General features: G+C 37.2%; 1 protein-coding gene across 1 annotated transcript in view; it reads left to right on the plus strand.

The window, feature by feature from the left end:
- Positions 1–13,032, plus strand: part of L3MBTL4 (l(3)mbt-like 4 (Drosophila)) — a 259,747-nt gene that overhangs the window by 41,634 nt on the left and 205,081 nt on the right. The window lies entirely within an intron of this gene.

The following is a 13,032-nucleotide window of genomic DNA, read 5'->3' on the forward strand; positions in this document are numbered from 1 at the left end:
GTGCCTTGAGTACCTGACTCCCTAGTGCCCTGAGTGCCTCCACCAGGGACCTCAACTTCCTTTCAATTCAGTCCATCTGCTCCATGGCCTCACTTGTATAAGTCAAAATTGAACCTCTTCTGTAATGTTGAACTTTAGATTTCATCATCTAATCTTGTCAAGTGTCATTCCATGGCACCAGTTTTTCTTTTAATTAACACTTGTAGTTGTTAAATTCTTCCTTTTTCTCCCTTCTCACTTCACATCTGCCCTAGCCAGTCTAAGCCCCCTGGTTCTCTCATTTCAGCCATTCTTTTGTCAGGATTTTCAACTCCCTTGTGCTCCTGTCATCTTTTCCTAATATATGCCTCCCTAAATGTTAGCTCTGGGTGAATCATGTTTGCTTTAAACTTCTGTACTGAGGCCACCAAACACTGCTGGAGAAGAACCTCAAAGCCTTACAAATTGGTAGCCCTGCAAATCCATAGTTTCTGCCAAACTGGGCAGTTCCAGGTCATCCTTCTGGGTTGCCAGGCTGCGTGTTCCCTGTTTCCTAGGAGGGCAGTTCTCTAAGCCATTTCTTTCACTCCCAGCAGAAGGTAGTTATTCACTGCTGTCACTTCCTTAATGGATTAGGTGAGTCCCTCTTCCTGCAAACCTCACTCACCACACTTACCCTCACCCGTCCCTGTTGTACTAGAAGTAGTGCCCTCCACCTGTCCTCATCTCTTTACCTGTGCTCTGGATTGTTCCCATTTCTTCTTGTCTAGAGATCTCAGTCATCAGTAATCTCATGTCCTGATTTTAAGTTAACTCTGCTTCTCTTCTGAGCCTTTCCATTTAGAACACAAACATGCTTAAGTCTATTCCATCTTTAAGAAGAAAAATACTGCCCCTTTATTCTGCATTTTCCTCTCTAACTCATCTCCTTACTCCAGTCCAGCTTCTTGAAATTTTAGGCTGCATTTTGTTTTTCTCTTTTCTTTATTTTTCTAACCTTTTCCTACTCCAACTGCTACAACCTGGCCTTTTCTCCCACCATTGCCTGAAACTGCGCCCATGGAAGTGACTCCATGATTTCAAAGCCTATTAGGCTGCATCTTACTCTCACTCCATTCCAGAACTCTGTCAAAATAAGCTTCTGATTTTGCTTCTACCTAGCCACTCCTTGCCATGCTCTTCTGAAAGTCCTTTACATTGGCTATGATTTAATCGTAGGGCCCTTTTCTGCATGGCTCTCTGGCTGTCTCCTCTACCTCCTTAACTTCCATTCCACCCAGACACAATGTTCCTAACCTCCAGATCTTTCTCTTGGTCTTCCTCCTCACCTGGATGCCACATAGCTCTTAACACTCAGAGCATCCAAACCAGATTCATCTTCTCAGCCTCCTCGTCCTGGGCTCCTTGTCCCTGGGAATGGCCTTCTTTACTAGTCCCCTGTGGCCAGCTTGAGTCTTTTCTCTCTCTTTGCTCTATGTTTGACCATCTAGTCTGCTCCTTTTACCTCTTAATTCTTCAGTTTCTATTCTCTGTCCTTATCACTGTGGCCTTAATTTAGGAGTAAGTCCTGGCTTTATTTTTTCATATAAATTGTAGCAAGAGTTTCTTAAATGGTCTCTCTCTGTCCAGGCTGGCTCCACCTTTAACCTTGCCTGTACATTATTGTCATAATGATCTTTGTCAATTGCAGGTCTGTTTACCACTTTTGTATTTAACATTTTTTATTATTAATTTTTAGGCCATTCTGTGTGATTACCTGTAGGTGCATTTTGTTTCTTGGTAGAATTATAATCTCCTTGAAGACTAACGGGATTTCCTTTTTTGTTTTTAATTCCTTCCTGCTCTGTGGTTCTCTGGGAAGAGGTACATTTTTAGCACCTATTATTGGCTTGGTGCTTTTACATATGCTGCCTCACTAAATCCTTCCAGCTACCTTCCGCTCACTTTATAGAAGAAGGATTCTATGATGCACTTCTCTGACCCTTAGTTTATTTAACTGAAATTGGCAAACCTTCTCTCGGCCCTTCTTGGCGGTATTCATTCAGAATACTAGCCAGGCCCAGGTCTCACTAAACTTCACTGTTGTCAGGACTTGCCTTGGTTTGACCACAGTCAAGCTCCTGCCTGTGACCTACCAACTGAAGGAATGTTGATCTTGATTTTGTGTTCTTCTGTACTTCAGGGGGAGTGCCCAGTTAGAAAGTCACCCATCATTGAGCTTCATCTGGTATCTTAAAGTGGCAGACATTGGCTTTACAAATCTTTCATTGTCTCATTGTAATGTTATTACTCCTGCTTTCAGAGTTTATAACTTACTTTCTTTAAGATGAAAACAAAAACATTTTCCCATTTTACTCTCTTCCTCTCCTAAAACAAAGCAAAATTGTTATACAGACTTCGTTGTTTCTACTTTTCCTCCCCTGCTACTTTCAGTGATATCTTAGTCTAGGACCGTGGTCGGCAAACTGTGGCTCTCGAGCCACATGCGGCTCTTTGGCCCCGTGAGTGTGGCTCTTCCACAAAATACCACAAAATACCACGTGCGGGCGCACACGTACAGTGCGATTGAAACTTTGTGGCCCATGCGCAGAAGTCGGTATTTTGTGGAAGAGCCACACTCAAGGGGTCAAAGAGCCGCATGTGGCTCGCGAGCCGCAGTTTGCCGAGCCGCAGTTTGCCGACCACTGGCGACATCCCTTACTTGTTCTTGTGTCTTACTCTTTCTTCCCCCATTAAAATCTATTATAATCTATTATGATTTGGGAAAGAAATATTTTGTGTCCTGATAAGGAAATTCCAGCCATCTGTAGGATGACGGGGGAGCATTATTTTTAGAAGGGGCACAAATACTTGGGGAACAAAGACACCTTCCTGGTTTTACCTTTTTAATTGACCAAGATGGAAGAGAACCTTATTTGAACACATTCCTGTTCTCTTAATCTTCCTTACTTAAAATAAAAAAGAAAGGAATGGCTCACTCTCTCTTTCTATTAGTAAATGTAACTTCTGCATCCAGACCTGAATTTTATTTTTAAAAATCTATTTTTTTCTAAATACACCAGTACATTAACTAGAATTTGGACCCCCCTCTATTTTGTTTTTTTATAAAGTCTGGATTTGTACTTATCTCTGCAGGTGCGAAAGATGCTGCTATGAAAATTCATGTTTGTTATAACCCCTTGTAAAACTATGGGAGACATCTACAACCTTTCCTACCATAATAATTCAGTCAGATGTCAAGCTATTTGTGTTTTGAACATGCTTCCAAATTACTTAATAATGGCTGAGAACATTATCTTAGTTTTAATATAGATCCTTAGACAATACTTTAAATATTAATCATGAGCCACATGATCATCATGCATGGCTTTCTTAGTGGTTGCATAAATGATATTCCTCATTATACTATAAATTCTAATATGCTGAGAATCAAATATAGCTTCAGTCTGTATTCACTTTTTATTTGCCTGAGTGTTTGTTTGCTTCTTTGTTGGCTTTTGTCCTCTCTATGTATTTTCTTGCCTCCACTTTTAAGATAACTTCATGGATGTTTAACATATATATATATATATATATATATATATATATATATATATATATATATATATATATATATATATATATATATATATATATATATATATATATATATATATATATATACACACACACACATACATGCATATATATATTTTAAATACTGTGTGTATTTTATTTAGATGTTTGGCTGGGGGTTAAATTACAAATTATATTGAGGGCAGAGAAGGAAGTGTGTTTTAAAATTAGAATGTGGCCTTACAATGTGCAGTCATTCAGCTGATTAATTGCTGGGATCCTGAAGAACAGAGTGGATTCCCATTCATGTTTACTTCTCATATTCTCTAAAGCTGTAAGTTTGGGGCAAAACTGAAGATACATCTGATCTTATGGCTCGGAGACTTTCCCCTTCTCTGAAATGGCGTGACTCGGAGTGCCAGGGGGCTGTGCGATGGTTTAGCAGATTTGAAGTATGGAGCCGACAGCAGATTAGGGTGGCTCTTTTCTTCTCAGGAGGGGCTTGCAGTCCCTGGAAAGGCTGCTTATTTGCAGTGCAAGCTGGAAGCTGAATGCCAGTTCAGAGCTGTTCAGAGGAAAAGAAGTTAAAAGAAGAAAATAGTGAAATTCATAATCAAGGAGAGACAGTTTCCACAGCCTTTCTTCTTTAGTGAAAGGAAATTTATATTAGAAGTATCCTTGTCTTTTTTCCCTGGGAGGGTTTAGACCTTTGGGAAAAATAGTGGGTTCAGTGTTTTAGATGCTGGACTCAGAGGGTTTGTGAAATCTGCTCAGTGATAGCCAGTGATTTATCAGACAACATTTGAAGTTATTTTTGAAAAGTTCTTTCTATGCAGTTTTTTATTTTATACTGTGTGGGCTATTTCTCTTTGTTCATGAGATCTTTGTTGGTGTAAAGCTTCCTGAATTCGACAGTATTTCACCCATTCTAGTACGTGCTATTTTTGTTTTTGAGACTATAATTCAGTCAGTGGTTAGGTTATGGTGACTGGAGATATATACACACACACACAAATGTATATATAGTCTTTCTATCTATCTGTTGCCAAATTCTTACTATCAATAGGTCAGTAAGTTCTGGGGAAATGAGAATTTTTGAATCCAAGGTTGTAGTAGAATAGATTTTGAAATAACAGGAGGGATTACATTCACTAACTTGCTAATGTATACTCTGTTGTGCCATGAATTTTTTGTTCTCTATTTGTAGGATGCTCCTTGGTATAATCTTGGTAGTAGTTTGGGATTCAGAATTATTTTATTAAAATTGTTCAAAATAACAAGGAAGTACTCCCTAAAATGAGCATTTAAAAATACAGAATCAGCCTTCCTTCGCTGCCATGTTAACTAAAGCTTTTCAGGGTTTTATATTTAATTATTTAGGTGATGATTTCTTCCCATTAGCTTAACAAATGGCAAAAATAGGTGTCACTTGGCAAAAACCGAATTTGGACATGCCTTCCTGCCTGGCCTGTGTATCCATGGTGAAGAGCTGCTGGGAACTGCTGTGTTCTGCTTATTGAAATCTCCTACATATGTTATGTAGTCAGTGGGTTGATTGATGACAGATTCCCTGAAGGAATGGCCACGTGGCTCTTAATCTTTTTCTAGGTTTTAGCCCCCTTTGAACATCTAATGAAAGTTATCGCTAATCTCCTTAGAGAGGTGTTTATATCCATTTGCATGCAAATTTTATATGAAATTAATGAGGTTTCTGCAATCTCTGAAGAAATCATGGATCCCACTCCTGCTTCATCATTAAAAACAGATACATTAAGGTATAGTTTAAACAGGAAATTTTAAAAAGTGTATACATGTGAGTGATGTGTGCTGTGTGTGTGTGTGTGTATTATATATATAATATATTTCAAGTCCTCCATTTTCTCTGTGATTACAATAAGAGAAAACTAGAAGGGTTTCCAATATTCTTGATATATCGCACTGTTAGCTCAGGTGAAAATCATAAAGCGTCTTATGGCAAAGCAAAGAAGGATTTAATAACCTCTCATAGTTTGCCAGTATTTTGCAGTGAATAGACATTTATGATGAAAGATTCATTGCAAGAGACCTGGGAAAACATTGAAGCTGTAGTAATGCATCAGAAAGATTGACTTGAAAAGTAGGTACAGAAATGTAGTTGTTAATGAGCTGTCCATAAAGTCCTTGAAAGAATTAGTATATATTGATAACATGATAAAAGTAAAATGATCACATTATCAGAAATTTGGAAATTTTTCCCAAGCCTGAAAGTGGGAGTCAGTTTAAACTCCCTGCCTTCTTCGTCTTCTGCATCCAGCCAGTTATCAGCTATTGCCCATTTTACCTCCTAAAAAGCTATTGAATCTCTTCCCTCCATTCTAGCTTTTCTGCATTGATTGAGGTGCTTATTATTACTCATCCAGGCTATTGCAGCATTTTGGAATGTAATGTACATTTTCAGTTAAGCAGGGTTTGAATTCAAATTCTAGGTTTTATTGACTAGCTGTGTAATGGGGACATTTGTGATCTCCTCTGAACCTGCTTCTTCATATGTGAAATGGAGATTGTAATAGTTCAAATACCAGGGATTTTAAGGCTTAGTAAGCTGAGTTAGGTGCTGTACATAGCATATGAGAAGCTCTCAATTATTGGTAGACTAGAGGCCCAGTGCACAGATTCATGCACCAGTCGGGTCCCTCAGCCTGGCCTGCGCCCTCTTGCAATTTGGTACCCCTCTGGAGATGTAGCAGTGCATGAAGCGGCAGGCAGCTGCGGAGGAGCCCAAGCCAGGGCCGAGCGCTATGCAGCTGCTGCTCATCATGGCCCCTCTGTGCCTGCTGCCACTGCTGCTCTGTAGCGCTGCTGTGGAGGAGGGAAAGGCTTTTGCTACTGCAGCTGTGCTGGCCAGCTGTGAGCCTGGCTTCTGGCTGAATAGCGCTCCTGCTGTGGGAGTGTACTGACCACCAGGGGCACCTCCTGTGAACATTATAGCGACTGGTCCTAATGGTCGCTTAGGCTTTTATATATAGAGATATTAATAGCCTCTTTAACCATTTTTCCTATTTCAAATCTTGCTATTTTTCTAATTAATTCTCCACACTGCCAGTAATACAATCTTTATAAAATGCAAGAATGTTTTTCTTCCCTGTGCTTAAAATCTTTTCCTAGAGTTTCATCAACTAAGAATGAACGGAAAGGCCCTTAAGACATATAAGGCTTCTTGTGACCTGTGTCCTGCCTATTTGCCTAGCATCATCATCACTTGATAGTGTGTTGATTTTTTTATAAAAATACAATGCTATTAAAATTTTTTAATGAGACAGAAGAGTATAAAAATAAAAAAGCTTTCTCTCTGCAGGTTCCCTTTTCTAGCTGAACTACTCAAAATAATTTGATGTGTATATTTCCAGATCTGTATAAATGTTGTTATATAGATATGTGAGTAATGTTCAGATAAATAGTTGTGTTTTACTGGACTAACATTCGCTTTATGTTTATCAGTATATCATGGCTATGATGCCACCTGAGCAGATATAGGTCTGTGTCTTGCTTTTTAATAGTTGCATTGTATCCCATTGTATTGTGTCTATTTGCTTTCCATCTAAAATTATTTTTATATATGCCATTGTAATAGAAATATTATTCAGTTTTTCTCTCCAAGTGGATAGCCATATGTCCTAATGCCATTTATCTTTACTCTTCTGACTTACAATGCCACCTTCATTTTATATTAAATTCCAATATAAGTGGGTATGAAACTCTCTGTAGCACTGTTTTCAAACTTTTGGCATGTGGGGATCATTTATAGTCACAGACCACCAATATTCAGACCTATATTTTTAAAACTCACTCTAGTTGTTTTAAAATTTTATCTTTATTGTTCAAAGTATTATAAATGCCCCCCATTTTTTCCCCATTGACCCTCTCTACCCAGCACCTGCCCCTCCCTTCACCACACTATTTCTGTGTCCATGGGCTATGCGTATATGCATATAAATCCTCCAGTTAATCTGTCCCCCTAACCACCCCGCTTCCCTCTGAACTTTGTGAGTCTGTTCCATGCTTCTATATCTCTGGATCTATTTTGTTCATTAGTTTGTTCATTAGATTCCACATATGAGTGAGATCATGTGATATTTATCTTTCTCTGACTGGCTTATTTTTCTTACACACTCTAAGTTTTAATTATAGAATAAAAGCTTAAAATTTATGAAGTCTTTAGTAAGTGCATGGGAGAGTGTTGCCCTTAACCTTTCATAATCTACCAGAGTGACTAAGAAGCTATATGCTAAAGCCAGACACATTGTGGTGTCAGGCACATTATATAACCTCTTGTGCCCTAGTTTCATCGTCTGTAAAATGTACATAATAACCCCTATTTCATAGAGTTTTTATGATGATTTAGTAAGTTGATACTTATTAAGTGCTTAGAACAGGATCTGGCCCAGATTTAAGTGCTTCATAAATGCTTGGTGGATAAAAGGCATCTTTATAAAGGATAGCTCAGGCTCCATAACCATTACTTCTCATTCCTTATTCTTCATTTCTGTTTATGGAGAAAATTATATCCACTATGGGTTGTCAAGTAGGAAAGTAAATGTTTGGTGGTTCCTCAGATAGATCTGGACTGTCCTGGTTTAATCATTCTGATCAAACATAAACTGTGATTCCTTTTGTTTCATCAAATGCCCAGTCAAGAAGAAAATCACCCTCAAAACTGGGTAGGCTAATTCTGTCTACTTTAGAGAGAGCTGCAAATGCATCCCTAACTTTCTCTTTGGTTGTATTTGTTTCAGGAAAAGTTTCTTCATGTTCCTTTCCAAAGTAATTGAATTAGTTTTAGGCTACCAATAACATGATTTTTTTTTTTTTACATTGAGTAAAGAAAATCATCAAATTGACAAAGAGTTAAATTCTCTATGATCAAGCTATTTCTTTTACAGTTTGTTTATAAGACTTCCTTATATCTCTCTTTTCACTTTAAAATTGTGACTTTTCAGCCCTGAAGATATAAACTGAGACCACTTAAAATTCTAAATATGTTTCTGAAATAAACCATTTATGAAGGTCACTGAATTCATGGCTATGGTTTTTGGTGTTATAAGAAATTTTGTTTTTAACATCTATAATAATAAAAGCATAATATGTTAATTAGACCAGTCATCCTTCCGGACAACCTTCCAGATGAAGCCGGGGCTGTGAGGGAAGCCCAGATCCTGGGTGCCTGCTGGTGATTGGAGGGAAGCCTGGGTCCTGGGTGCCTAACGGCAGATGGAGAGAAGCCCGGGTCCTGGGTGCCAGAGGGAAGCTGGTACTGGCAGCCAGGGGAAAGAAGGCCTACTCTTGCACAAATTTTGTGCATCAGGCCTCTAGTCTGCATATTAAATCCATCTGAGCATCTGTCTCTTTGACAGCCATCACATGAAGGTTTGGAAACCAGAGGCCCAGCCTTGCCCAGTCTTTTGCATAGCATGCTAAAATATGTGCCTCAGTGGCTGTGATCCCATTGCATGCCCAGTTTTTCATTTATTTCAATATTGAATGAAAATCAGGAAAATATTGTTGGCTGCCAACTCTTGCCTATGAATAAAATCGAATGCCTATGGGCATTCAGATAGAGCCTTCCCCTGAGCATGTTGACACTCTTCTGTAACACACAAATCTCACTGATGCTCTGCTAGTGATGATGGCCACCGAAACTTCTGGGGTCTCTGTAATGGCTCAAAAATAATCATTGCAAGTATAGTCTCTCTGTTCTTATAATGGGGTGTTCAATGATAAACAAAGTAAACTGTCCAGAATTTCCCACATCTATCAATCAAGAGTCAAAGAGCTGTTCATGCTGTACATTTGTGACTTTGTCCACCCATGCACCAAAGGCCTGCTGGCACACACATGTGGTACTGAGTGCCCCATGCATTGTATTTCATAAAGGAATTTTGCCAATAGCCTGTCTGTTTTTCTCTTGGCATGTTGCTTTGCTTTAATATCTTTTTCTAATGCTCTGACTCACTTTTAAATAATAGTATATAATTTGTACCTGCTTTTGCTCTGAGGTATGGAACTTCAAATAATCCTTCTCTATCACTAGTGACAAATTTATCCATTTCATACTAGAAAGCATTATTTTGCAACTATTCTTGGGGGAGGGGGGAACAAGGCAAAATAGAACACCTTAACTTCTGTACCTAAGAGCACATGGCGCTTCCTTGGCAATGTCCTTCGGCCTTCCATGCCCTGGAGCCACATTTTGTTTTGCCTGTTTTGTAACCATGTCTGCCTCCTTATGTGGAACAAAGGCTTTAGGAAGACTTGGGTCCTTAGATATACTCTGCTGCTAAACTGGTTGTGTGACCTTTAGAAAGTCTCTTGACCTCTCTGAGCTAGAGTTCCTTTATCTTAAAAGTTTTATTCAGGTCTACAAACCTTATGGTTTCTTATGACTGAATTTAATAAGCTTATTGTTTGTGTTAAGTGTGTGATTTCAGTTTCCTTTCATCATAAAATATAATTTTATAAGTACAACTCTCAATTATCTTTATAAAATATAAGCTTTTCAGAAAGGAAAAAAAATCACATTAAATTGCCTATGAATAAACCATTTAACACAAAAGAAATGGATGAAGGCAGTGATATTTCTCACTAAATGTTGCCTTTCGGATTGTTAAAAATGAATGTTTTCTTTTTTATTTGAAACCCCAAAAGAATGCTCTGTCCTAGCCATATAGTGTTCCTTGCAACATTATTTAAGGGTCCCAAATGCTCAATTGAGAAACCATTTGGAAAGGCTGACAAGGCTAATGCTGATCATTCTAACTCCCGACTATGAATTGTTGCCAGTGTTTTGAATTTATCATTCATATGTGATGAGAAGGTATAGTTTGCTAATATAATACTGGCCCCAATTTTGCATCAGTTTTGTCAGAATATGAAAATGTTCTCTCAATTTCTACAGCTTCTTAAATTTTCTTCAACATTATTAATATACTCCCCTTGAGGTTTCTCCTTCCCTTTTGCTTTCTTATCAGTGTTGTGTGTATGTATACATATGTGTGTGGTGCTCTTGAAGTTAACTGAGAAATTCAAAGCAGTGACAGGAGGTAGTCACACAAAACTTGTTAAATACAATCTGCTGGAAAACATAGTAGATGTGAGAAGAAGGCTGGAATAGTTAAACACACACATGACATTTACTTTTGTAGAAATAAAATGTTCCTGAGAAATCATTCATTCTTGCCATTTCATTTTTGGGTTTTGTCATCTTTTACGTTTTTTCTTGGAAGCTTCTAAAATAATCTGTGAATGTAAGAAAGTTTTTAACGACATTTTACAAGCCAGTTCATAAATATTTTAAAACAATTTCATCTCCCTATGAAAATGCATGCACCCAAGTATAGAAGAAGAGCAAATAAACCATGGTACCCACCCTCAGTGGAGTACAATGCAGCTGTAAAAAAAAAGAATGTGGACAACAGTTGTGACCTGACATAGAGTGGTTTCCAGGGGACATTCAGAAGAAAACAGCATATATAGTATGCTACCTTTTATAGGGAGGAAGAGAAAATGAAGAAAAAATAGCTGCTTATTTTTACTAGCAGAAACCCAGGAAAGCTAAACCAGAAATCAGCAAGACTGGTTATGCACAAGAGGTGGAATGGAGTTGATAGGATATGGGAGGGAGAGACACTTTTTGAGTGCCTTTTTCTATAGCTTTAAGTTTTAGAAGCATGTTAATATTCTGCATATTAAAATGTAAAAATAATTCATTATGAACTGAATGCAAATTGAAACAAATGAACTCCATTTTATTTCAAATGAATACCATAACTGCATTGAAGAAAGAAAAAGAATATACGTCATTTGTTATTTGTAAAAGAGCAGAGAGGGAAAATTGCAAACAAATCCTGAACTCTTTTTGTAGGTTTATTTATTGTAGTAGTGTGGGTAAAACAATTCTGAAACTATAATAGATATACTATAGGATTTAGCAGAGGAGTAAGTGTGTTGACCTTGTTAGAGGGGAAATACAAATATGGATAGAAAAAGGCAGAACAAGCCCTTTGGGGATGGATTGAAATTAGATGAATCTGTTTGAACTTATGATTCCAAAAAATACATATGTGTACATAGATTTGCATATATGTGTGCATGTTTATGTGTGTATGTATTTGTATGTGTGATCTGCATGTGATTGTATAGTGAAGGAACTGGACAACACTGTAGTTGTGTGATCAAAATTAACATCACCAATGGGGAGACACATGATCATCATGTGGCTGCAGATGTGATATCCTGAAAAGGACAAACATCATCACCCATGTAGTATACTGGCAAAAGAATGTATACATGAATCTAATCAGAAGGAAACATCAGACAAATCCAAAATGAGAAGCTTTCTATTTTAATAAAATGAAGGAGAGGAAAGACTATGTTCTTTAAAAATGTCAATGTTATAAAAGATAAAGAAATGCTATGGAGAATGTTCCAGATTAAGGAAGACTAAAGAGACATGCCAACTAAATTTAATATCTGACCCTACACTGAATTTTATTCTGGATGGAGAAACATGATATAAAGTTCATTGTTGGATAGATCAGAAAAAGTTGAATATGAATGGAAGATTAGTTCAAAGTGTTGTGTAAATATTACATTTACAGAGGCTGATAAATTAGCTATTTTTATGTAAGAGAATGTTTTTATTCATAGGGAGAATACTAGTATACTGCTCTTAAGGAAAATATTTAGTATTTAGGAGTAAAGGACCCTCAAATGATTCAGAAAAAATCATATGCGCATGTATATGCATATCTATTTCTGTATACACACAGACACGAGAGCAAGGGAGCAAATGGAAATGGTAAAGCAAATGAGGTGGAATGCTAATAAGCCTTGGCAAAGGCTATAAGTATTCTCTTTACTGTTTTGTTCTTGCAACTCTAAGTTTGACATTTCCAAATGCAAAGAGTTCTTCAAAAGAATAAATTTTACTTTAAAAATAGGCATTCATGTGTTAAGCAGTAATAAGTGGTAATGCCATTAGTGGTTAGAAAGCAGCTCTTTGAATTAGATTTTAATAATCATTTTCCATTAGTATACTTGTAAGTTTATTTGCAATTAAGAATAAATTGACTAGTAATGTTGAATCTGCTTGAAACTCCTCAAAACAAATAGTAATTCAGCAAGGTTCTGGGAAATATTACCAGTATTAAACTAAATAATAATGAATGGGAACAAATTAGAAAGTTTATTATGAATTAGATTTCATTTACAATAGCAATAAGAATTAAAAGGTACACAGAAATAAACATGACACAGCATTTTTTAGTCTGTGTGAAAATTTAAACCATCTTGGCCAGATAAATGATAGGATTAAGTGGAGGGGAGCAAGTTGCTGAATTATAAAACTCAATATGATGAAGATTGCTTTCTAGATAGAAAGACTCATTATAAACAGGTAAGCCAGTGAACAGAATAAAAAGGAAAAAAAAGAGAACCAGAAATATGTATCACAGAGATAACTGT

Source organism: Myotis brandtii, unplaced genomic scaffold, assembly GCF_000412655.1.
Source record: "Myotis brandtii unplaced genomic scaffold, ASM41265v1 scaffold276, whole genome shotgun sequence".
NCBI classification, from domain to species: Eukaryota; Metazoa; Chordata; class Mammalia; order Chiroptera; family Vespertilionidae; genus Myotis; species Myotis brandtii.